The 26,607-nt window shown below is 47.8% G+C and overlaps 1 long non-coding RNA gene across 1 annotated transcript; it reads left to right on the top strand.

The window, feature by feature from the left end:
* The first annotated feature begins 517 nt into the window (after window positions 1–517).
* LOC141276159 (uncharacterized) lies at window positions 518–8,974 on the top strand. The gene is made up of 3 exons (XR_012325252.1): window positions 518–603; window positions 2,845–2,969; window positions 8,427–8,974. It is a non-coding gene; the product is annotated as an uncharacterized lncRNA (long non-coding RNA).
* Window positions 8,975–26,607: the final 17,633 nt, after the last annotated feature.

Raw genomic sequence — 26,607 nt, 5'->3', positions numbered from 1 at the left:
CGAGCCCCTGGCAACCTCTCTACTCTACTTTCTGTCCTGATGATTTTGACTATCTGGGAACCTCACATAAGTGGACTCAGACAGGATTTGTCCTTTCGTGGCTGGCTTATTCACTCAGCATAGTGCCCTCAAGGTTCACCCATGTTGTAGCCTTGGTCAGAATTTTATTCCTTTTTATGGGTGAATAATATTCAATAGATTACTTTTGCAATTGGAAAAAATAAAGATTGACCCAAGACAGCAACAGAAAGAATGACCGTGTGAATGACCGACGAAGGAATGGTAGATGACTGCTGGGGCCTCGGATGGGGCAGCAGGCTGGTAACGTGGCACAGGAGCCCCGTGAATCAGCCCTGGGTGTCCTCTATCCTAAGAGGAGGGAGTCGGGCCTCCTGCCAGGGCTCTGGCCCCACTGTCCCATGGCTAAGAGGACAATGAAGACACTCAGCCTGCCAGCCAACGGCTGTGACTCACAGGCTGTGAGGCCAGGCAGGCCTCCGACGCCCAGGGCCATTCAACCTGGGCAGTGAGCAGCTCAGAGTTCCCGGTCCCCTTCTGATACCGGCCCTGCTCCCGGTCTCTGGGGACAACGCAACTGGCCTGGTGAGTAAGGAGACTCTGGACAATCCCTCCTTTCATAAACCTCCACTGCTGACTAATGCCTCCCAGTCACGCTGGGCCCTTCCACCCCAGAACCAGTCCGTGTCCTGGAGCTGGCTCTGTGGAGTTTGGAGGGAGGCTCCCCCATCCCCACTGGTGCTGCCCTCATGCCCTGTCCTGCCAGCTTCTGGGCCCCACTAGTCAGCCCTTTCTCTCCCAGGCCATTTCCCTTTCCTCCTGTCAACCCCCAGCCCTCCCAAGCCCTCGCCCCTGGGCCTCAGGTTGGTCCTGCCATGATCAAACCTTTGTATACCCTCCTCCTGCCCGCCTCTGGCCTCTCCTGTTAGAACGGTTGGGGTCACCAGGAGATGACTCCAATGGGGGGATTCTAGGCACTCAGGCAGACCAGTGGGGACTATTTCTGAGCACGAGTGCAACGGTGTCTTGAGATGCCTCCAGCTCCTTCGGGGCCCACGGAGAGGCGTTGTGGAAAGAGATGGCCTTTGGAGTCAGACTCGAGTTCAAATCCTGACTCTGCCCCTCACTAGCTGGGTGACCATGGGCAGGTAACTTAACCTCTCTGAGCCTGGATTTCTACATCTGTTAAAAAGAAAGGGGAATTCCCTGCCGGTCCAGTGGTTAGGACTCTGTGCTTTCACTGCCGAGGGCCCAGTTTCGACCCCTGGTTGGAGAACTAAGATTCCACAAGCCACACGGCGCGGCTAAAAAAAAAAAAAAAAAAGACTGGGCATGGGAATAACAATTCGTCCCCTCCAGAATGGATGTAAAGCCCCTTCCAGAGGGATTCTGGACTTGGCTTGGGTGGAGGTGACCGGCCGGATAGAGGACTCAGGAAATGGGGTTGGGATGCTTTGGGGAGCACCTGCCATCCCAGGGGAGGCCTCGGCCAAGGAGCACGCAGCCGGTAAGGGCCGAGCGGAGTCCCTCTGATGCCTTGGCCCTCAAGGTGGATTGATTCCCAGCTGAGAAATGGCCTCTTGTTCTCAAGGTTGGCGGGAGGGTGAATTCTTTTATGATACCATGATACCATGTGAGGGCAGGGAGCTGCACCCCTGGAGGGGAGCCTGGCATGGGTAGTCCCGGGCATCAGATGACAAGCAAAACTATCCTTGCTCAGTTGTGGAAGGGAATCTCCTTCCTTTTTCGGCAGGAGGTGGGAGGGGAATGAGAAAGGGCCATGGCCGGCTTCTCTTACTAATGAGGCCTAACTGAGGCAAGCGTGGGAATGACTTGGCGGGATCCGAGAGGCAGCTTGGAGAACTGGGAAAAGCTCTCGCCTGGGAGGTGAGAACTATGGTCCCAGCTGCCCGCCCCACCTCCAAGACGAGTGGCCATGCGTGAGTCACAGTCTCTCAAGTGACATGGCTCTTATCTTCGAAATAAGGAGGTGAGATGTGAGGTCTTTCAGGCCCTTTCCAAGCTCTGAGAGTCTCTAACTTTGCAGCCATCTCTTTAAAGATGAGAAGCAGAGAGGCTGAGCTAAAACAGATGTGGCGGATAAAGCCAAGATAATCAGCGGAGCGGTTTCTCTCTCTCCAGTGCCCTGCGTCAGCAAGGCCTGGGGTGACTTCTGGCATTTGTTCATCTCGATAGGTAATCAAGGCAGCATCTGTGGGCCCGAACTTCCGGATGAGAGGCTGATCAAACAGTTTTTACCCTCAACCCTTCCTCTTTCCTAACCGGCGTGTGTGTGATGTGGACTTTCTGAGTCCAATGAGGCTCCAGGCTGGCTCCCAGCGTGGAGTGTTTCCTAAATATGGTTTCTTTGCTCAGAGCCCCTGGTCCTCCTGGCCTTCCACAGTCAGCTGGAGTCTGGGGATGCCCATTCCCTAAAGAAGTATTTTTTATGTGTCTCCCCAGTGCCGGGCATCAAAATCAAAGGTTCCAGGGCACGTGTGTTAGAGGGGATCCCCAGGAGTCTCTGGTGTGTGAGATAACCATGCTTCCTGCCCCCGAAGGGCTCACCAGCCAGGCAGAGAGAGGAGGTGACCCAGTATCCACTGGGCAAAGTGGCAGGAGGGTGAGAAGGGCTCTGGGTGGCTGACATGAGCTAAGGCCTCAGAGGCAGGTGACAAATTTAGGCAGCATGCAGCTCTGAGGGTTGGATTTCATTTTAAAGTAACCCCCGCCCATTTCCATCCTGCACCTGGTTTGCTTCCTTCCTCACCTGATCCCATTCTGTAATTACACGCTCACTCGTTTATTATCCGAACTCTCCTCTAGAAGGAAAGCTCGAGAAGGAAAGTCTGTTGCTGCCTTATCCACCATCTAGACGCAGTGCCCGACAGAGCCCCGCGCAGAGAAGGTGCTGGAAAGCCCGTTTCGCCTGCATAAATGCCTGTGAACAGGTAAGCGACAAAATCCAAGTCGTGTTTCAGGGTGGCGGAGTTGCAGAGCCGAGTCAGAGTTGGGCAAAGGGGTTGAACATTCCGTCTTCCTGAGAACCCGGGACATTTTTTACTTTTCGCTTCCTAATCAGTGGTTTCTTGCCCTTCGCCGGAGCCCGGGGCGCTGAGCATCCGGGTTGGAACGCGGACTGCGTGGGAGGGGCGCGAAACTGTGGCGGCAGCCCCGCGAAAAGAATCGGGTTTTGTCCTCATCTTCGCGTGCACCTGTCTGTCGTCCCAAAGCCTCGACAAACACGTTGTCATTCACCTTACAAGCCTCTCTGTGGATTCAGCCTGGGGGGTGGGGGCAGGTCAGGGTGGGGACAGGCCGGAGCCCAAGGAGCCGCATTCCGCGCATTCCTGCCTCCTGACTGCTCCTGGTACCACGGCTGTGAGCCCGGGGTGTCCAAAAGTTCCAGCTGACTCATCCGTGGGTGAGCAAGGCCAACACGAGGGGACGGGTGGAATCTCCTGGGGTCTGCCTCTGACGAGGCCCCCAATTCAGATGGGAAAGTGGGGCGGGGGGGGGACGGGCGATGGCCGGGATTTAGGCCGTTTCTGCTTGAGTGATGCTTAGGTGTCCCTCGAGGTGCCAGGAGGTGGTGACAGGTGCAGCTCGGTGTCGTGGATGGGAGCCTGGGCCGGGACCTCCGCTACTGGATTTGAGTTCTGGCTCCATCCTTATCACCTTTGGAACCTTATCAAACCTCTCTGGGTCTCAGTGTCCTGGAGTGGAAACGGGGGCAGTATTGGTTCCGACTCCACAGCGTGGTAGTGAGGATGAAGCAAGCATGTGGGTAAGATGCTGAGCACAGTCCCAGCACAGAGGAATTAACAGTGGTGACTTGTGCTAGGACGTCCGTCCGCCTTTTGAGGCAATGACATGAGACATGCTTCCAGGCCACCAGGCAAGTGTCTAATGGGTCCTTGCTTGGTCCTCCAGGACAAAGGCTGCAAAACAGGTGGGGGGGAATGTTCCTGCCCCGCCGTGGGATTGTGGGTAGGGCCACCTCTCTCTGACTCTCGCCTGACCCGACGGAGCCTCTGGGGAGCTGTGAGTGCACTCACGGATGAGCCCACACTGACTGGGCAGAGGCTTTTCTGGTACTCACGTCGGCCTCCAGATGGCTTATAACCAGATCCCTGCCAAATTCCTCTTACCTCCCCCCAGGACTTATCTGACGCCAGAGCATTTCTCAAAAGGGGGAAACACAGGCATATCGTCACCACCTCATCACCGCATTATTACAGCCCTGGCTCGCCCTGCCTTCCAGCTGTCTTCCCCAGGGAAGTCTCTGAAAGTTTTTCTCCAGCTCAGTCCGGGGGCTGCCGGGGAGAATGAAGTCCGGGAAGGAGGATGGGACACAGGACGAGACCTTGAGCCAGTCCCTGGCCTTTTCCACTTTCCCCATCGTCTGTGAAACGAGGAGGCTGGCTGAGGTCATCCATTTCCGGCAGTTCAGTTCCAGGGGGTTCTGGCTCCCAAGGGCGGGGGAGAGCCGGCTAGATGAACACTTGTTCCTCTTTGGCAGGAGAGCACAGGGCTTAGGTGACAGATGGCTCTGGGTTCAAATCCTCACCCTGTCCCCTTGCCAGCTCTGTGATCTCAGGCAAGGCTGTCACCCTCTCTGAGCAGTTGTCCTGTCTGTAAAATGGGCATGTTAATAGCCACCTCCAGAGCCTCCTTAAGGATTGAGATGATGTGTGTGTAGAACTCGGCATGGTGCCTGGCACCCACAATATTATAATTTTTCCCTAGAAATGTGGGCTTGGTCATTGTCACTGAACTGCTCACCTTAGACAGTAAGAAACCACAGCCAGGTGGTGGTGGTGGTTGGTGGGAAGAGAATTCAGACCATGTTTCTGTGTTTCAGCCACCACACCAGGCCGGCTTCAGAAAGAAGCTGCAGTAACTCAGAGGAAAAGTCCCACAGTGTCTGCTCCGGCTCCCTGGGCAGCTCTCAGTACGCGTGCCAAGAGATGGCTTGGCGCCGCGCTCTGCTCCTCATGCCCGTTAGCGTATTTCCAGATGTTTCAGGCAGCAGCCGTGGAGTTCTTTCAGGTTCTGATCCTTTGGATCTCCTTTTCTGCAGCTTCTCGTTCCTCTGCTTTTCTCCAACTGGGCAGACTTCACAAAGGGAGGGCCGGGACAGCCAGATAGATACCTCATAAAATGCCCCTAATTTTACCAGCAACAACATGAACCGCTTTTAGTACTACGGTTTAATTAGTCTCATCCTGCATGTACCTGTGGCCTGGGGAGTTCTGGTGACTCAGGTCAGCCAAATGGAATGAGCTCTCTCCTGAACACGTACTCCGCATGGCCTCTTCACCCAACCCCATGAAGTAGGTGATATTAGCCCCCTTTTCTGGATGAGAAGCTAAGACTCAGACAGGCTGTGTAACTTGCCCAAGGCCACTCAGCTACTGAGAGGACCCTACTGGCCCAACTCCAAAGCCCTAGCTCTTTCCATGACAGACAAATGTCTTCATGGTCTGTGCATGGCCCACGCCCTGGGCCTTTGCTACCAGCCGTCTGTCTACCAATTGGGTCCCAGGCCATGAGCTTCAAAGCGAAACCTGGCCCAGTAAGCAAGTCAAGGAGAAGTCAACTCGCAGGGAAGCAGCAGCAAAAAAAGGGGTGTGTGAGTGTGAGTGTGCCGCCAGGTGTGAGGGCATGTGTTTATGTAAGGATGCATGTGTGTTTATGTCCAGGGATGTGCATGTGCGTGTGAACCTTTGTGTGCTGCATGTGAGGACATGTTGCGGTATGAAAATGTGTACCCACATGTGTGTTTGTATGTGAAGATGCACTTATGTGTGAGGGTGTGTGCGCATACAAGTGGGCGTACATGCGTGAGGATTGAGGGTCTGTGTTTGTGCATGAATGTGTGTGCACAGAGGATGTTTGTGGATGCATGCATGTGTGAAAATATATTGTGTGCATGTGTGAGGACGTGTGCCTTGTGTGAAGATGTGCGTGCACACAAGTTTCTATACGAGGGTGCACAATTGTGTCCTCATGTGAGGGTGGGTGTGTGCACAAACGTGGGAGGGCATGTGTCTGTATGTGTGAAGATATGTGTGGGGATGTGTGTGGAAGGGTGGAACAGTGAACGCATACACGTATGAGGATGTGTGCTCCTGAGTGCGTCTGCGCACACACGTGAGGACGTGTACGCATGCGTCAGAAAGCTGGGCCAGGATGGAGTTGGGGGCGGGAACGATATGATGGCGACCAGATGGTTTTTTTGTTTTGCGAGACCTCTTTGGTGTTGAGTACCAGGAGTTTCCCAGCACCGAGGACAGATCTTTTTTTTTTTAAATGTATTTATCTTCTCAAGTGGTAAAACGGCAGCAAGCAAAGCTGGGGTTTCTCTTCCTAGAGGGCTGGGCTTGTCCGCCCTGGGCATCACAGACGAAGGTTTACCTTGGCCGCCTGCGGACTCTGCGGGCCCAGCATGTTTAGGCTCGTTAAGGAGGAGCAGCCGCTGAGAGCGCCGGCCTCTCCCTTCCACCCCCGGGGCCTGGTTCTGCTAAAAACACTTGATTTAGAGCTTCTCCCTTTGCTTTCCCTGGCTGGGTGTCGCGGCAGGAGGGGAAGCACCTAGGGCCTGGGCTGCTTTGTCCGCTGAGATTGGGGAGAGGGACTCCGTTTCCCCACTGAGGTGACTCCAGCCCGAGCAGCCCCGGTGGGTCCGGCCTATGAGTGTCTGCTCCTTAGGGTGGGTGGGGTCAGGCTGAGATGGGAAGCGGGAGAGCGGAGCCTCGGGCTTGTGAGATAAAAGTCCCCTTCTGCATAGAGCGTGTGACGGTGTGAGGGAGCTTGCGACTCTGCGTGTGTCCCGCCGGGAAAGCCCCTCTGTGTTCATTTAAACCCTTTAAAATTTTTTTCTTAAATCATTGCGCCCTCACGCTCCCGCCCCACACCTCCAATTTCCTCTACATTTAGCCTCTTGGGAATTATAAAGACTAGAGTGCCTTGGCTCTGAGGAGACACAGTGGTCCACACCCTCTCAACAGAGAACCTCCTCCATACATCCTAAGCGTGCGCCCACCCAGCCTGCCTGCACCCTTTCCGGGCCACTAGACCCGGGAAGCTTCCTGAGGGCAAGGCCTGTATCTCTCTCTGGAGCCTGTCACTGCTCCATCGTCTGGCCAGGTGCCTGCTGCCTGGCACATACTGGGCCTTGGTACGTATTTATCAGATGCGTGAGGAATGAGGTAACTCATTGCTGCTGCAGGTAGACAGCCCTCGGTAGATGGCCTTCGTCCAAAGATCATTTGGATCTTTGAGTCAAATTATATTGAGCCAAAATGTGTTTCCCTTTGTGACTTCCCTGGTGGTCCAGTGGTTAAGACTTTGCATTCCAGTGCAGGGGGTGCAGGTTCAATTCCTGATTGGGGAGCTAAGATCCCACATGCCTTGCGGCCAAAAAATATAAAACAGAAGCAATATTGTAACAAATTCAATAAAGACTTAAAAAATGGTCCACATCAAAAAAAATCTTAAAAAGAAAAATGCTTCCCTTTGAAGGCAAATAATACACTTTTTTTTTAAAAAATTGGGGTAGAGTTGATTTACAATGTTGTGTTAGTTTCGGGTGTACAGCAAGGTGAATCAGTTATACATATGCGTATATCCACTCTTTTTTAGATTCTTTCCCCATATAGGCCATGAGAGAGTATTGAGTAGAGTTCCATGTGCTATACTGCAGGTTCTTATTAGTTACCTATTTTATATATAGTAGTGTGTATATGTCAATGCCAGTCTTCCAATTTATCCCCCCCCTTACCCCTTGGTAACCATAAGTTCGTTTTCTACATCTGTAACTCTACTTCTGTTTTGTAGTTAAGTTCACTTGTACCCTGTTTTAAAATTCCACATACAAGTGATATCATATGATATTTGTCTTTCTCTGTCTTACTTCACTCAGTATGACAATCTCTAGGTCCATCCATGTTGCTGCAAATGGCATATCATTCTTTTTTATGGCTGAGTAATATTCCATTGTGTATATATGTACCACATCTTCTTTATCCATTCCTCTGTTGATGGAAACAGATTCCTCTGTTTAGGTGTCTTCCATGTCCTGGCTATTGTACATAATGCTGCAATGAACATTGGGGTGCATGTATCTTTTCAAATTATGGTTTCCTGAATATATACTCCTCTCAATGCCTCCTGGATCTAAGCTGAATGTAGTTCCCGTAACCGATACTTATATCACACAGATATGAGCAATTTTTTCAGTGGACATCTTGAAATATGGCTCATGAGCTGGACCCCAAATTCTAGATGTAGCCTGGTCAGAGACCAGCACACTGGATGTTGTAGGAGTGTGTCTCCCCTCCCGCCAAAGATATGTTAAAGTCCTAACCCCTGGCACCTGTGAACGTGACCTTGTTTGGAAATAGTGTCTTTACAGATGTAATCAAGTCAAGATGAGGATGTATTGGAGTAGGCTGGGCCCGAAATCCAGTGACTGACATCCTTACGAAGAGAGACATTTGGAGATACACAGACACACTCATGGGGAGGAAGGCCTCGTGAAGACATAAGAGGCTGTTCCTTTCCTGGGCAGAGCTTGGAAGGGGGAGGGGCAGGGAGAGTAAAATATATGCATATCTGCTGATCGCTGCTGCATTTCCTTGGCTAGTTCTGTCATTCACTGTGTTCTCAGAGTGGGGGCTTTGTAATTACCAGGACATCTTTTTCTTAATCCAGTCATTTGAATTTCCAGGCCCAAATTAGGTTGGGGAAGCACCCAGAATTTGTAGACTTTAATAGTCTCAGTTTCATCAGAAGTTTGCTGAGCCTCTGTCGGCCCTGTGCCAGGCCCTGGGCGGTTCACTACGGATGGTTATATGTGCCTTGCACAGGATGGCTTTGCACTGGCTCCTGAGGGATCTGGGATGCAGACTAGCCAAGGAAGGGTGCAGCCAGGCAGTCAAGTGCCACTGAACATAGCTTGGTGTTTCCCACCTCATCATGTAAGAATGACCAGATGTGCTACAAACACAGTCATTTTTATTGAGTGTGAAGGAGTAATTTAGGATGTTAAATTATGCTTGAGGGCATTTTGGGGAGAACTTTTTTTGCCATCATCATGGTCACAGGGGGTGCCAGATTCCAGATGCGGAAGCTTGTGGTAAAGCCAGAGTGAGGACCACAGAGAGAAGTGCCAGTGCCTGAGTAAGAGGGAAGTTGTGCAAGGAGTGTGGCTGACTGTGGGCCAGTGCAGGGAGGCTGCGTGGGGGCTGGCCTAGGTCAGTGGATGGTGACCCTGGAAGCACATTATAATGACCTGGGGAGCTTAAAAAAAAATCTGCCCCCAGATCCCAGCCCCACCTGATTAAATCAGGATCTCTGTGGGGAGACATTTAGGCACCTGTGTGTTGTGGCTAAAGATCTGCAAGTGATGCCAGTGTAAAGCAGGCATGGGACAGAACTTGGCCATCAGTGAGGTTGCTCCTTCTTGCTTAATTGCGCTTGACTTGGTACAATGAAAACACACACGCACACAGTGGTACATATATATAGACACATACACACACGTAAAAATCCTGGTCAACACTAATTTTAAACAAACAAAATCTAGCATATATGTTGTCAGGTATCATTGTGACTCTTGGGGACACGCTGATTCAGCCGTGTGCAGAAGACAATTGCAATGGTATTGTAACCTTAGGCTAATCTCTAGGGCTTATGCACAGTGCTTGACTTTTTTCTTTTTCTTCCTTCCTTCCTTCCTTCCTTCCTTTCTCCCTCCCTCCCTCCCATTACTGATTTTTTTTTGGATGTATAGGAAAAAAAGATTCTGGAGATACAGAACCAAATAAACTAGGGCTTTGGGTCGGCGTCCCTGTCATTTACCACGTCATCATCTTGATCTGGTTTCCTTTGACTAAAAGTAGTTATCTGTGAACCCTTTCTTTGAGGGCCTCTCTTGGCCAGTCTCTTGGCTGGGGACATCAGCAAAAGGTTGAGAGGGTTCTTCTTATGCCTTTTCAAGAGTCTGCCTACAGATTATGTCACGAAATGGAGGACCCTGAAAGGCTTTTTCTAGAAGTTTCTTTCTCAGGGATTTGCTCCAGTGGAGGGTAGGTCATGGTTCTCAATGAGGCATCTTCTTTTCGATGCCAGAGTCCTAGCCCCATGTTCCCAATGTGAGCTGGTCACTTGAGAGAAAAAGCATGATAAGGTTTGGTGATGGGGCTTCCCTCTCTGTGTGTATAAGAAACAAACAAAAGAAACTGAAAAGAGAAAAATCCAACCCCTTTCAGAAGATCCAACCCTTCCCTGACCCTGGGTGGCCCTTAGCCCATCACCCAGTCACCTCCAGGGAAAACCCTACTCTGAGAAGGAACTTGGGTGCAGCTGCTCGCATGGAAGGAGCGAGACTAGGGATGACAAGGCAGGCCTCTGTGAAAATCTTCCAAGGAGCTATGGAGAAAAAAACAGAAAGATTCCTCATTTGCATCAAGAGTAAACTTCCTGTCCTGTTAAACAATGAGGCATTCAAAAATCTGCCTGAGTAAAAGTCCCCTGATGCAATGAGAGGGTGAGCAATTTCATGTCAGACTGTTGTTATGGGATTTATACATGTCCTAGCCGGGCTTGAGGTGAACCTCAGAGCCAAAAACAATAGCCCTAAACCCCACATGCACAGAAAGCTCATTCCAGAGGAGTTTCCTTAAGAGAGAGCACAGCAGACTTTTCACAAACAAAATGACTTCAAAGGCAGGCTTGCATCACCTGCCTTCCCCCCGGCTTGACACTTCCCTTTAGTCCAGACCTGGCCCTTCTGTTTCTTGGTTTACTTTATGAGGTTCTCACACACACACACATTGCAAAGCAATTATCTGAGCTCGCAGGCCAACAGGAAAGTAATTGTAATTGAGTACTTCCTTTGTCAATTGCAGACCTGGCCACTGCAGTGGGGATGGGAGAGAAGGCAGCTCAGCACCCAGTGACCTGGAAACTCCTCCCCCCGAGGCACTCAGAGTGAATTCCCCAGGGAGCAGGATGCCAGGGGGATGGGGGAATGGGGGGAATTTTCTTACATCACTTGACTGCGCTTGCTTTCACTCCCCAAATCCTGAGTCATGACTAAAGCCGGATTGCCTTGGGTCTCTGGCTGAAACCAGAGGTTACAGATTTGGAAACCTGACTCCCTCAGCTGACTCTTGTTCAGTTCATCAGAGGAAATGTGTATTATTTTACTTGCCCCTCTTCAAGCTGAAGTGCCTTCTAATTGAGGGGATTAAGTGAGGAAAGTGGCTCTGTAGTGGCTTAGTAAGCCGATGCCAGGCTAGTGAATGATATTTGACGTTGGGTGAGTTTACAAAAAGGGCAGTCTCTCTGTTTGTTTAAATGGAGATTAAGTGAAAGGAAAAGTTTTTCTTTCCCATCCCAAGACAAATGTGAAACACATGTTTTCCCTTTTGACTTTGTAGTACAAGGCTCAAACACTGCTCCCCAGCACCCCCTCAGCTGTGAGTTTTCAAGCATTGCAGAATGTTTCCTCTCTTTGGTGGCCAAAGCCAATATGAGCCTTTATATTTCCAGACAGTGGAGCTAATGGTGATGACCCAGTTGATTCCAGGTAATTGTGTGTGGGGTGTTCCTGGGCAATTTACCGGTAGGCAGGATGGTAAGATGTAGTACAGGTGATCCCGGGAACTGGGTTCAAGTCATAGCTCTGCCTTTGTCCAGGTGACCTCACTAAACCTCAGTTTCCTCACCAGCAAAATGAAATTGGTTGAACTTGAAATGTCTCAGGTAATTTCCAACTCTGGAAAGACTGTTGGTTTAGGTTGGTTTTTCCTGTATGTGGGAGACATTCCTAGTTGAGGGCACCCTTAGCGTGGGCTCGGGGCAGCGTGGGAGACCTCAGTCAAGGAGCCTGCCCTGCCACTGTGCACGTGACTCACCGTGACCTTGAACAACTCACTGGCCCTCTTTGTGAGTCCTTCTCCTTATCTGAGAGAGGAGGTTTGATGGTCTTGCCCCTGACAGAGCAGTTCAGATATGAGACAAGACTGAATGAGACAAGGGTGTAGTTTGAGTTCCTTGGACTAAATGGATCATTCATCTCAGAAGATAAGTTAAAAAAAAAAATGCTAGTCCCCAAATATTTTTTGGATTATCTCAAGAATAAAGCAATGAAAATCTGTATTCTTTACTCTTGGCTTTCCTTAAATGGCTACTGGTTCAGGGAGTGCATGCATCAGATGACCAATAAGGGCTGTGAAAATCAGGATTTCTTCCTCCTGTGTTGGCCAAAGCCATGTTCCTTGCTTTTATCATGTTGCTAATCCGCTCAGAAACCTGTTTCTACTCTGCTCAGAAACCTTCGAGGTTCCCTTTGCTTCCAGGATTCAGTCCAAACCGACATTCAGTTCCCATTATGACCTGGCTTCAGCTTGCATTATCTGCCACCTCTTCTACCTAAAATCCTAGAATTCACTAGAATCTCTGCAATGATGCCAAGATCACCCCTGTAAATGTCTCCTCACAAGTGGGCAGCCAGTCTCTGCTTGGACACAGTGGCGGGGAGAAGCCTCTGATCCTGAAAACAATCTGGCCTTTTTCAAATCATTTCTAATCATTAGAAACTTCTCTCCTATGTTGAATCAGAATTTGCCTCGTGGTAAATCCCAACCACCCATCGCTCCTATAGGAGCTACTCCAATTCAGCTTCATTCCTCTTTCTCAATGTTTGAAGACAGCTGTCATGCCACCCCTGAGAAATCTCTTTTCCAGACGTAACAACTGTGGTGTCCTTAACAGATTTTCATTGACTTGGTTTTTGGATTCCTAAATGTTGTTGTCCTTACCTTCCCCTGGGCATGCTTCAAATGGTCAGTGTCTCTTAAAAAAAAAAAAAAGTGACCCTTTGAAGGAAACACAATGTTCTAAATGCAATCTGGTTGATGGAGCTAGTGTCTCCTTTGTTTCTGTAATAGTCAGGTTAGGTGAGAGATACAACAGTAGTTCAGTGGCTTAAAGAATATAGAATGTTTTTTCTCTCTCAAGTACCTGCCTGAGGTGATTGATGCAGGTTAGCAAGTGGCCCTGCTCTCTGCAGTCATTCAGGGACCCAGGCCCCTTGAGCTGGGGCTCCACTATTCCATGGGGTGTTCTGGTCCAAGCTGGGTGGCTACCAAGTCCCAGATGCAACCAGGAGGAAGAAAGAACAGAGAGTGAGGAGGGGGTATGTCCATTTCTTAAGGGCCCAGCTCCCGACACAGACCACTTGTTAGCATCTCACTGGTGAGAACTCGGCCCCGTGGCCATACTGAACTGCGAAGGAGGCTGGGAAACATGATACAGCGTGTCAGCATGCATCACCACGGAGGAAAGCGAGAATGGATCTTGGTGGCCATGAATATAGACAGGGCTCACTGGTCTTTCAATTCTGGGAACACACCAAGCTCCTTCTGTGGTCAGGGCCAGTGCACTCCCTGTCCTGCCTGGAATGTTCCATCTCCCTGTCTCCTCTTCATATGGCCTTGGCTTCAATGCTACTTCCCCAGAGAGGCCTGCCCTGACCACCCAGGAAAAGTAAGCACATCCCTCACCACATTCTTTCTGACCTTCATTTGTGTGCTGCTGGGCCCCTGTCACAAGTTTCAGCGATTTTTTTTTTTTTTTTTTTTGGTGTTTACTTCTTTCCCCTAGTAAACTACAGCCTGCATGAGGGCAGGGACTCCACCCGTCTTGTCCTCCTGTGTTCACTGCCCATCACAGTAGTGACACATATTGGGGGGCTAAATAAGGGTTTGTTGAATCAGAGAATACATAGAGACTAGATGCTTCTTAAATACAGTCTTTTCTTCCAAGTGCGTTGCACCGTTAGGTCACTAGCGGTGAACCAAAAGCCCTGTGTCTCTTCTTGCATCAACTGTTGCTGAGACATATTTCTCCATCTGCTTCTTAAGAAGTTGATTTTTTGACGATGGAGGCAGCATTTTACCCTTAATATCTATTGTATTTCTGCTGCTTGTTTTTGACATCATTCTAGTCCCCAAAGACCTTTTTCTGATATATCAACGAATACATTTATTTTCCCCTTCCGGTATTATATTATCTGAAATTCTGATAGATGCAGCCTGTGTGTTTCCTTATGCTGTTGGCAAACATTGATGGAGATGGAAAAAAGGGCCAAACATGGAGCCCCTGTCAGTACCAGAGTCTGTCCTCCATCCTACCATCAATCCATCACCAGCTGCCTTTGGGAATGAATGTTTTCTCATACAAACCATGCTCTTGACTAGCATCTCATTGAGCCCAACTATGTCAGGTGCCTGTTGAAATGAGATACACATTAGAACTCAGGGCCTTCTGTTCCTTTCCTGCACAGGACCATAGAAACTTCCAGCCAATCGCAAGGATCCCTTTGACAACACCCTCTAGTTTACCAGTCTAGTAATCTTATAAGAAACAGGAAATGACTAGTTCTTAGTGAATCCATGCTTAGTGATTCCTAACAATTACTGTTCTCTCATAAGTGTTTACAAACCTTTAATTCTTAATTTCTTCTGAAACGTTTCCAGGATCTAACCTTTCCAGAAACCCTGCCACATCAGTCCATTTTCTGTCCCCAAGTGTACCTCTATCCTCATACCTCTGTAGGAAAGGTTTTTCCTGCCTGACTCTGAGTATCCAGACCTCTACCTCCCCTCAAGAGCTAGCTGGAAGGGGGCCCCCTCCATGGCGCTGTCCCTCCACATTCTAGGCCTCTCTATGCTGTGGGTCCTTGTGGAATTCGTTAACCACATCCCTCCTCAGGTCTTGCTGCTGCCACCTGGGCAGACTTTCAGACCTTCCTCTCATGGTGCTCAGCCTGGCCTTGTACCAAACACTCTCCCAATGAGGTGTGTGGATTGAGTTGACCACTGAAACCAGCATCCACTTATGCTCAGAGACTAGCCCATTATTGGAACTTCAGCCTGAGCTGTGATCTAGGGCCGGCTGGTCTTCCAGTGTGTTTGGAAATTTTTTTTTTAGGTTGGTTTTTTTTTTTGGTAAAAGAAAAATTTGGTAAAGTATTGATATACTGTAAAGTCCCAAGGAAGCTATAGACTTACTGGATCGTTGACTAAGGGACACCAATCTGGTTGATGTAACATTCTGGGAAATCAAGATAGGTAGTGACAGATGATCAAACTACAACATTTACAACACCTTGAATGTTGCAGCGGCAAAGGAGACGAATCAAAATTCAGAGCAACGTGCAAAATATTTCAGAAGTGTTTAATCACCTTTCAGAAACATATTTAGATTTATGAAAGATTTCCAGTAGGGTTTCTTTCACTACCTTTGTAGATTTATTTTTTTAATTTTTTAAAATTAATTAATTATTTAAAATTAATTAATTTTTGGCTCTGCTGGGTCTTCGTTGGTGCGCACGGGCTTTTCTCTAGTTGCGGTGAGCGGAGGGCTACTCTTCTTGAAGTGCACAGGCTTCTCATTGTGGTGGCTTCTCTTGTTGCGGAGCACAGGTTCTAGATGAGCGGGCTTCAGTAGTTGTGGCACGCGGGCTCAGTAGTTGTGGCTTGCGGGCCCTAGAGCACAGGCTCAGTAGTTGTGGCACATGGGCTTAGCTGCTCCACGGCATGTGGGATCTTCCCGGACCAGGGCTTGTACCCATGTCCCCTGCATTGGCAGGCAGATTCTTAACCACTGTGCCACCAGGGAAGCCCTACCTTTGTAGATTTAAAACAACTTAATTTCCGTATAACTTTGGAAGAAAAAGTCAGTGTTATAAAGTGAAATCCACCTGTTTAACTTCCCCCCGAGCAGCATCAGAATGTGGCTGAGGTGCTGATGCCACATCACACAATATTTGGGGGGAAAAGTTAGCTCTTTCAGATCATTGAGTCCAATTCCTCCCAACTGCAATTGAGAATCTTGTACCCTGCAAGGGAGGGTACTCAGAAGGGAATGATTCTGCCACTCCACTCACAAAAGGAGCCCCCGCTCCCGCCTTCCTAGTCCCCCGGGGGCCTGCCACTTCCTTCAGACCAAAGAGAAACTTTCTTCTCTATCGAAATGCCTGCTGATGACTCTCATTGTAAAAACTCTCTCTGCTGCTTGCGTTCCAAGCCTTAATAAATCTCAGATTAGTGTGAGAACCACCCAGGCACTGACTATCCACATTTCCCAATGAACTGTCTGGACGTGGCTTCTTCTTCATGAGTAACTTCCCCAAATGTTTGGGAAATTGCCTGACACCGTGAACTTACGACCACCATGTGAACTCAGGGCAGGGAGAGAAAACTCACCCCAGTGTCAGTCCTGACCTCTCCCCTGTTTCTTTTTCCCCTCCTTCCTTACTCTCCCTTCTTGCTCAAGGCAATTCAGGCCCCTTTTCTCCACTAAGAATGGAATTTGGATTCCCAGCTGTCGCCAAGGACTTACGTACAACTCATGGATTTTCAGCTTTGCCCTTTCCTATAACTTCTGAGCAATTGGTTGTTCAGCTTAGGCTGAAGTTCCAGTGAAGGGCTAGTCTCTGGGCATAAGTGGATGCAGGCTTTCAGTGGTCAACTCAATCTGCACACCTTGTTGGGAGAGGGTTTTGCACAAGGTTAGGCTGAGCATCACGAGAGGAAGGTCCGAAAGTCTGCCCAGGCGGCAGGAAGCCTATTTTCCAGTGATCTCTACCCCGCGCTTCACGACCTTCATCCATATTCCTAGGAAGCTGCGATGCTACAGGGGTTCTTGCAAAAGACCACAGAGTTTCCCATCTTAATGCTTTCCCTGGCCTTCACTTCATGTGTGCTCAGGACCACTGTCACCGTTTCCAGAGTTACTTTCCAGCATCCACTTTTCCCTCCCTCGTTTCCCCTGGGGTGAGCCTCCATGACCCGAGGGCCTCTGTCACCCCCTCAGCAGGTGTTAGTTAGACTGAGGCATGAGCAGGTGCTGACGCAGAACTTCACAGCAACATCAAAAGGCAGCACCTTGGGAGTGACTGTGAGAGAGGACCATTCTGGGGGTGGCTGAAGGCACACGATTAAAGCAGTTGGTTGACCTTAACGTCCAGAGCCCCCATCCAGAAGCCAGCTGATTTGTACCTGTGTCTTCCCATCCACAAAATGGTAAGTGAAATCTGCTCGAGGACAGAGAAAATTTTGATTCCTTTTTTTTAAATTGTGGTAAAATATACATAACAAACTTTTACTCTCTTGACTGTTTTTAAGTGTACAGTTCTGTGGCAGGAAGCACATTCACAGTTGTTGTGCGACCATCATCAGCATCCACCTCCAGAACTTTTTCATCTTCTCCAGCTAAAACTGTACCCATTAAACTATGACTCCCGGGCTTCCCTGGTGGCGCAGTGGTTGAGAGTCCGCCTGCTGATGCAGGGGACGCGGGTTCTTGCCCCGGTCTGGGAAGATCCCACATGCCGCGGAGCGGCTAGGCCCGTGAGCCATGGCCGCTGAGCCTGTGCTCCGCAACGGGAGAGGCCACAACAGTGAGAGCCCACGTACCACAAAAAAACAAAAAAAAACCCCAAAAAACAGAAAAACTATGACTCCCATTCCTCTCTCCCAAAGCCCCTGAAAATTACCATTTACTTTCTGACTCTGTGATTTTGACTGCTCTAAGTACCTCATATAAGTGGAATCATACAGTAAATGTCCTTTTCTGACTGGCTTAGTTCACTTAGCATAGTGTCCTCAAGGTTCATCCCTGTTGTAGTGTGTGTCAAAATTTCCTTCCTTTTTAAGGCTGAATAATATTCCATTGTATGTGTATACCACATTTTGTTTATCCGTTCATTGTTGTCTGATTCTGGTCTTTTTTAAAATAGTGAAGTTTGTATTTTAACAATTGAAGAGTTGGAGAGTCGGTGGAGTATGGTGGGAAAAGCATTGAACTGGACATCAGGAAACCTGGGTCTCAGTTCTGGCTCAGCAGCTAGTGGCCTAGGAATGATGGCTCCTGCTGAAGTGGGTTGGAGCAGCCCCCCAGTCAGAACTGGCTGGGCTCCCTGGGAGGATTGCAGACTCCTTGGATCTCGTCTCTGGGAGTGGAGTCTGAGAATCTGTATTTCTGAAAAGCTCCCCAGGTGTTTTTCTATATTCAAGTTTGACAACCACTGCTCTAGGCCTCATTCGTCCATCTGGGCTAGACCACAGATTTTTCGAACAGGGCTGCACCCTTGCTCAGAAGAAAGCCAGAGTTTCATAGAGGGACAGTGGAGACTCCCAGGTGGATGGGTGCAAGGCGCACAGCTAAGAGGAAATTCAGGGCAGGTTCCCACCTCTACTTGCTTAATCTCTTTTGCTTCTAAGTGTCTACAGAATTCTTAAAAGCAAATTTAAAACCAATAGGATCAATATTAAAAAACCACTTCTACTGAAGTTAAATGAATTAACTAAATGTGTTTTTGAAATTACTGTTGTTTTAAACATGATTGTTTTATAAACTTAATTGGTTTTGAATTCTCTTTGGGTTTTTTTTTAAAAAATTAATTAATTTTATTATTTATTTTTGGCTGCGTTGGGTCTTCGTTGCTGCGTGTGGGCTTTCTCTAGTTGCGGTGAGCTGGGACTACTCTTTGTTGCAGTGCGTGGGCTTCTCATTGCAGTGGCTTCTCTCGTTGTGGAGCACGGGCTCTAGGTGCACGGGCTTCAGTAGTTGTGGTACATGGGCTCAGTAGTTGTGGCTCATGGGCTCTAGAGCGCAGGCTCAGTAGTTGTGGTGCATGGACTTAGTTGCTCTGTGGCATGTGGGATCTTCCCGGACCAGGGTTAGAACCCATGTCCCCTGCACTGGCAGGAGGACTCTTAACCACTGTGCCACCAGGGAAGCCTCTTGTTTGGGATTTAACATAAGGTTGTTTTAATTTAATTTTAAGCTCTGGCAAAATGTTTCCATAGAGCTTTGAATGTCCCTCCTGCCATGCTGCTGACAGGCCATTTCTATAAATGGGTGTTTAGTACGTATATTTAGTGTCACACGTGCACTGTAGAATGCATATCTTGGTCCGTATGTCATAATTCTGCCTAGTCTCAATATTTCTGATTCTTGATTTTAAAACATGATTGTAGACCTTTAGGCAAAGCCAGTGTCTGACACCTGTTCTCTCATCTTGGCTCCGTCTGGGCCTCATTTGCTCTCAGACAAGTCCCTTAACCTCTTCGTAGGGGACCCCTTTCTGTGGGCATTTTCCTCCCCTCCTAGCCCCTCTCCTCACTGCCACAGGGTCGGGAGAATGGGCCTCTGTGTGGTGTGATTCCCACCCCTCCCAGTCGTTGTGGTCCACACTCCCCCCTCCCTGACTCAGCTGGGCCATCAGACCCTCTCCCGGGAGGACCAGTGCCTGGATCCAAGGGGCAGCCTCTCAGCCTCCCTATGTAGCTGGGCCTGTGACTGTTGACCTTGGACCATGGGCAGCCATCTTTGGCCAATGGACTGGGTATCAGAAAGAGCCATTATGAAGAGAGAGAAGAATGGGTTGTATGTGTAGAAAGAAGCAGAAACAAGACCCCAGTAACCTTGGGTTTCTAAAGGTTTTGCAGTTTCTAAATCTAATCCCTTTGCAACGTCTGACTATAAGCCTTGGGTTCCACCCCTGCATGGGTATAGCAAACTCTCCAATTTTTTTTTTTTTTTTTTTTTTTGCTTAAACTAATTCAGGATGGGTTTTGCCACTTGCAATTGTAGAGTCATAACTAACATATCCTGTAAAATATGAGTCCAATCCATAGGAGTATTATAAGAATAGATTGAGATATTTGTATGAATATGCCATAGAAGGATTATTATAATTACTTTTTTGGCTGCGTTGGGTCTTCGTTGCTGTGTGCGGGCTTTCTCAAGTTGCGGTGAGCGGGGGCTATTCTTCATTGCTATGCGCGGGCTTTCTCTAGTTGCAGAGCGAGCAGGGGCTACTCTTCGTTGCGGTGTGCGGGCTTCTCATTGCGGTGGCTTCTCTTGTTGCAGAGCACGGGCTCTAGGCTCGTGGGTTCAGTAGTTGTGGCTCACAGGCTCTAGATTGCAGGCTCAGTAGTTGTGGCGCACGGACTTAGTTGCTCCGCGGCATGTGGGATCTTCCCAGACCAGGGCTCGAACCCGTGTCCCCTGCATTGACAGGCGGATTCTTAACCACTGCGCCACCAGGGAAGCCCCGCCATAGAAGTATTAACACTAATTTATCTTGTAATAATATTATCATATGAGCCCCCCCTTTTTCATTTAGATTAAAAAATACTATATTCACTGGCTAGACTTAATATTCCAAAGTTACTCTTTTATTTGGGATAAGGCATTGAAGGCTGAGTGGATTTTGAGATGCAAAGAAAAGGGTGGGCATTTTGAAATGAAAATATTTTCAAGTAAGAGTAACATACTTAAAATAATTGACCGCCTTATGTATTTCAGGAAAGGTGCCAGGGTGAATATTCACCCCTCTCTTGCTTGCCCAGCCCCAGAGAGTTAGGAGCAAGCAAGGGGTGGGCGGCCAGGCAGTTACAGTGTGTTCTAGGTGCCAGGATGAGAAGAAGGAGAGGACAGGGCCACAGGGGAAGGCATCTGACCCAACTCAGGAAGACTTCCTAGAGGAAATGATGCTTAAACTAAAGAATGAATAGAAATGAGAAAGGCCACTGGGAGAGAGGGTTGTAGGCAAACAGCCTGCTCACCGCCCTGGAGGAAGAGGAGAGCATGGCACATGCCCGCCGGGCACTGAGCACCGGGATGCTGGTGAGGGGGGCAAAGGCTGAGCACGCAGGGCACATGGGCTGCGCTGAGGAGCCTGGACTTGACTCTGAGGCCCTGTGGAGCCACTGGAGGTTTTAGGGAGGATAAATCTGTTCATACTGGGCTTCCCTGGTGGCGCAGTGGTTGAGAATCCGCCTGCCGATGCAGGGGACACGGGTTCGTGCCCCGGTCCGGGAGGATCCCACGTGCCGCGGAGTGGCTGGGCCCGTGAGCCATGGCCGCTGAGCCTGCGCGTCCGGAGCCTGTGCTCCGCAATGGGAGAGGCCACAACAGTGAGAGGCCCGCGTACCGCAAAAAAACAAACAAACAAACAAACAAAACTCTGTTCATACTCATTCTTGGGAAGGATTCTTTTAGCCAGGGTGGAGGGTGTGTGGTGGGGTCATGTCTGGAGGCAGAGAGACTGGTCAAAGGGCTGCTACTGTAAACTGGGTGAGAGAGGACAGTGCCCTGAGATTTGCTTTAGGAGAGAAAGAAGGGTTGAGGGGAAGAGAAGGAATTCAGTTGATTACATGACATTCTGAATGATTTCACTTGATCCTCACTTGTAAACAACTGTTACGTGCATTTTACAGGTGACATTCGTGGGTGGGTGCTGAGTTACTTGCCCAAACACACACAGCCAGCAAGTGGTCCCCGGGCGGTTTGGGGTGTTAGACTGTTATACCATTGCCAGCGTGTAGTCTCTTAGCACAAATTGCCCCCCTGGTAGGGCTTGGAGAGATGAGATGCAGAGTAAGTGGGTTTAATTGTGGGAGAAAAGGTCTAGGTTCAAGGCCCAAGTGGTTACGCAGGCGGGCAGGCCTGCTGTGGTATTGCCTCAGGGAGTCCTGGGAGCATGGGAGGTGGCCGAGGTCATAGGAGAGAAGCCTTCAGGATGGGGTAGAGGGTCACCAAGACCAGACGTTCACCGTTTAACAGAGTCATTTAACTGATCAGTGTGCCTTAGAGAAAGACAGCCTTTGACTGCAGTGAAGGCCCTATATTGAGCTGAACAAGGTGTGGACCAAGGAGACGGAGGGTGGGGGAGAGCAAGGCCACCATGCACGCCTTGCAACCCTCAGACCCAGGTTCTACGTGAATGTTGTGATCTGGGCAGCCAACACAACCTCTCCGGGCTGTGGGCAGTGGTCGTTACCCACCTCACGAGACAGATATGAAACTTCAAACAAATGATATACGTTAGAGGCACTCTGTAAATCCTACGTAAAGGTGCGTTCTGTGTTGTCCTGCGTTGTGGTTATTGTCTGCTCAGGTCCTCTCCAGAGACAGGCTGTTAGTCTGGTCCTCACCACTCACTTCTCCCCAGATCAACCCCTCCCTTGAAGGAGGCTCTATGGGATCTGGGAGAAGTGGTGACCCTCCATCCCTAGTAGGTTGTTGGTTAGAAGAGCTGATTAGTTTAGTCCCAATGCCTTGTCATTCCCCCGGGATTAGAAGACTCAGACAGAAAGAAGTTTTCAAAACACTTGCAACGGAAAGAAAAACAGATTTGACCTTAGTTTTAGGGTCAAAGAAAAATTTCTTTTGATCCATCTGGCTGCCTGGTATTGAATCTTAAATTTCAGACAGCTCCTGCCTCAACAGCTCCAAGGGGACCTAGGACCAGTGACTATGGGTAAGAGGTAATTTAAAAGGAAGACGGGGCGGGGTGGGGGGTGGATTTAGGGGCTCAAGTTAGTGAGTTCCAGTTTCCAGAAAAAGCCAAGTTTGACTTAGCAGTTGAGATACTCATCTGATTTTCTGGTAGCACAACTCAAGTTAGAACAGTGGGCAGGAAGCTTGGAAGAGTAACTTCGTTGTATGCGAACTCCAGAAGGTACTTATTGTGGAAATTTATGTGCATATGAAAGTAATTCCCAGAGAGGGCCCTCTGAAAAGCTTGGCCCTCGGCCCTGCTCTCCACTGCCTCACCTGCAAATAGGTAAAACAGCTCAAGGAAAGAGTGAGAATTGATGCAACTGTGTTTCTAATGACTGGATGACTGTTTTTTTCAGAAACGGGGTGGGGGGGGGTGTCATTCTTTGACTTCCCCTTTTGTATATGGTTTTCTGTTTCTGCTGCTTTAATTAGTGCTAGAAATTCAATTAACAAGGAGGAAAAAAAAAGAGAAACAGTCTTTTCAAGCCAATTTCCTTGTGCTCCTGAGAGGTTTTGAGGTTAGGTCGGCAGGCACATAGCTGTGCTGTTTACCTCCCTGGCTGTTGACGGGATGGCATGTGACTTGGCCCAAAGCTGTCACCGGTCATAGCTATGACCACTACTGTCTTGGCTTCAGAGACTGTTCTTCAGTGTCTTGGCGTATAACACCAGTTTTTAATAACAGTTTTGTTTACCAGGTAAATGGTTCTTTCGAACATTTATTATTATTTTTGCAACACCTGTCAAAGAGAAAGCAGCCCTGCCAGGGTGTGATTAGTGGCCACTGTGCTGTTTCAGGGACTTCAGGTTTCCTGTTGACTAGCCTACATTTTTCTTTGTACCCAGACTCATTCCCCCTGCCCCGCCCCTAAGGAAACTGAACAATATGAAGTGGACATAACATGAAATGCTTTGAAGGGAAAAGTCACGCTATGTTTCTAGACACAACACATTTTTCAGGTCACTTAAAAGAAACCATTCTGCGCCCATTTTCAGAGAAGCTCTTTGAATTTAGGGAAATAAGGCCTCTACTAAATCAGCAGCCCCCTACTCTACCCCACCAATCATAAATAAGTGCTTCCAAACTTGGCTGGGCTGGTATTTACAAAGTAGACTAAGACAATTGTTTGTGCAATCAAAGTAATATCTTTCTATGGGAGAATGTTCGTAAGGTATAGCTAATTGAAAGAGAGAGGGGGGTAGATGAGAAGTTCCACTAAATTAAATGCTTTTGTACACACACACGCAAATACACATACACAAAGAAAATACACAAAAATGGGTGGTGGGACTATGGGTAATTTTTTTTCTTCTTTATGTTTTTCTTATTTTTCTAAACTTTTTACCATAAGCAGGTATTTATACTCATTGTACAGCATGGTTATTGAAAGCACAGACTTTGGAGCTAGGCTGCCTGGTTCGAGTCCTGGCCCTACCACTTCCTGTGGTGACATTAAGCAAATGACTTGATTGATTTCTCTGTGCTTCATTTTCCTGATCTGTAAAATGGGGATAAGGATTGTACCTATTTCATAGGGTTGTTATAAGAATTAAAGAGTTTATGTGTGTAAAGTGTTTAGAAAATGTCTAGCACATGGTAAGCACTTTTGTTAAATGAAGAAAACAATAATTTTTAATTAACTCAAATCGTGGTTAATTTTCTCTGGAATGCTCTTGGCCATACTTCTATGGCATTCATATTTTATGATACGTGTTGCTGAAGAGAGGATACATACATCCCTATGCCCATGTTTTGTGCTCAACTAATGCAGTTAGGGTGGACGCATGGCATTTGTTGGGTGGCTAAAATTCTTAATTTGCCAGGTCATGACAAAGAGCAGGGATTTCTCAAGGGTATACTGTGACCTCCCTCCACCCCCCACCCCCAGTTTGGTCATAGCTGAATTACATACAGCAAGCCTAATTCTCTTCTAAACCACAAGTTATACTATCACAGTTTGGTTGGTGACGTTCACAGAACTGGAAGGATCCTTGACCTTTGGTAAATTATACCCCCTTGCCCAGGTTGAAATGCCCTGGATAAACCTGTGTGCAGTGATGCGTGCTTCACTTCCTCACGTAGGCCCGGGAGGAGAAGAGGGAAATGAGAGCCGGCTTTGTGGTAGATAGTCAAAGAATTGTGAAATTGTTAATGAGTGATAGAAGGTGAAGGATCTAATGATGAGGCAGGATGAGCTCAGAAGGATCTTTTCCCAACACTGTGAGAGTATCTACACAAAAGCAGGTCCGTGAACATATACTTGATATTGTCTTGCAGACCAAAGTACTGAGTGGTGGAGCTCATTTTTCATTCCATAATTTAAAAAAAAATGTATTTGTGAGGTGTAGCCCAATAACTGACAGAAAGAAAGAAATGGAAAAAAAAAAAAGCATAAAAGAGGGGATGCCTCCTGCTCGAGGGAGGGAGGACAGGATGGCACTGAAAACCATATAAAACCACACTGATGCTGTTTCCTTTCAGCCAAGGGAAAAATATTCTAGAAAAAGGAAACTCCAAATCTCTTGTTTACCCAGCTGTTTGTACAAAGTGAATTATTCATGATTAAATGTGAATAATAAACCTATGCAAATATTTGTTGTATTCTCAATTTTGAGGAGGTTGGGGGAGCAGCAGGAAATAAAATCACTTTAAAGAGATTTAGTTAACTATTTTCTTTAGAAATATATCAAGAATATAGATTTTGATTGTTATTTATATACAGCCTTCTCCAAAAAAAAAAAAATGTGTTTTTCTTTAGGAGGTCATGTCCTGTTGGAAATGACAGTCTAAAACTTTTCTCTTAGTTATTATGACTTTTGTATAATTTCCTTAGAAACTAATTGTGAAAGTTCTTTTTTCTTTCTTCTGACTTTAGAGGCTTAAAAAGCTTACAGCAGAAGTTCTCTAATGGGAAACCTTAACTGACAAGTTTCCAAGTACCTGCTGCTTACTGTAAATTCTTACCTATAAATTTCAGTTATAAGTTTTTGTTAAAGGGAATTATACAATAATACTGATACCTGGCAGTTTTAAGCCGTTTGTCTTTTGGTTGCAGAATTGGTTTAACAGTTTCCATCAGAACTGTTAGACTTTTAGCTAGAAGTAGGTTAGATTTTATGTCACTTGCCCATTCTAAGAAACACTTAAAATCCAAACAATAGCAGGAGAGTGAAAGGTGTTTAATCATCTCGCAACCTCTGTAACTTTTCAAAGTCAGTTTACATAGTGTATCACCACCATAATCTCCTAAAGAGTTTATAGCATGTAAATGACTGTTCTATGAATACCGTAATTGTAAATGAGTTTCGTTAATAATAATAATTTTAAAAAACCTTTCCCCTGGGCCCCAACCTTAAGGCTGAGTTCATTCCAAGTGAAGCCCATGTTATAGTTGACGGTAGACTAGGTTCAGATAAGTCCCACTTTTGCTCAACAGTAACCTTAATGTCTGGAGGAGGGGCCAGAGGACTGGTATGGTCTCCCCTGGCTCCTGGGGATCAGGCCTTCTCTAGAACCAGTGGCGAATGGGCTGGGCCCCCAAGGGAGCTCTCCTTTCCTCCTCCAAACTACCCCAGAGCCCAGGCAGAGGGATTCCAGGCACAAGGCCAGATTTAGCGTGGGCTGTCACCACCCCTTGCATCTACCTCCTGGCTGTTAAAAACCCTAGGTGGGTCACCATCTGCATTTTGCAGCTAATGAAACAGAAGAAGAGAGGAGATAAATGACTTGTCCAGAAATAAAGGGAGAACCAAGATTAAGATTAAAACCCAGATTCTGCCAAATTGCTAGCCAGTTCCCCACATTACGCTGCCCTCCTCAGTCTACCTGGAAACCGACAAATTGGTGGTTTATCAGTAACTAGCACAATCCCTAGCACTACAGTTAATCTTCTCCTATTATTTTTTTCTTCTGCTATTGTCATTTCTGGAGATTTGGACAGTGTACAAGCAGGCCATACAGAGGAATAAGAGACCAGAAAGTCGTCTAATCTACTCCCAGGGCTTTAGGCAACACTGCATTGAAACCAATCTAGACTTCCAGAAAGGATAATTCTACCACCTTCTCTTGAATTTGAGTGCCGCATAATCCATCCTAACTCCATTACCTTTTATTCTATGTTGACTGGAGAGAACTATTTTCTTATTAAAAAAACATTAAAATTGCATTTTAATGTTAATTGGTAGTATTAATAAGTGGCAAACATAGGTCTCATA

The sequence above is a fragment of the Tursiops truncatus genome, chromosome 13 (assembly GCF_011762595.2).
Source record: "Tursiops truncatus isolate mTurTru1 chromosome 13, mTurTru1.mat.Y, whole genome shotgun sequence".
Taxonomy (NCBI): Eukaryota; Metazoa; Chordata; class Mammalia; order Artiodactyla; family Delphinidae; genus Tursiops; species Tursiops truncatus.
This window is presented reverse-complemented; position numbering and strand designations above follow the sequence as displayed.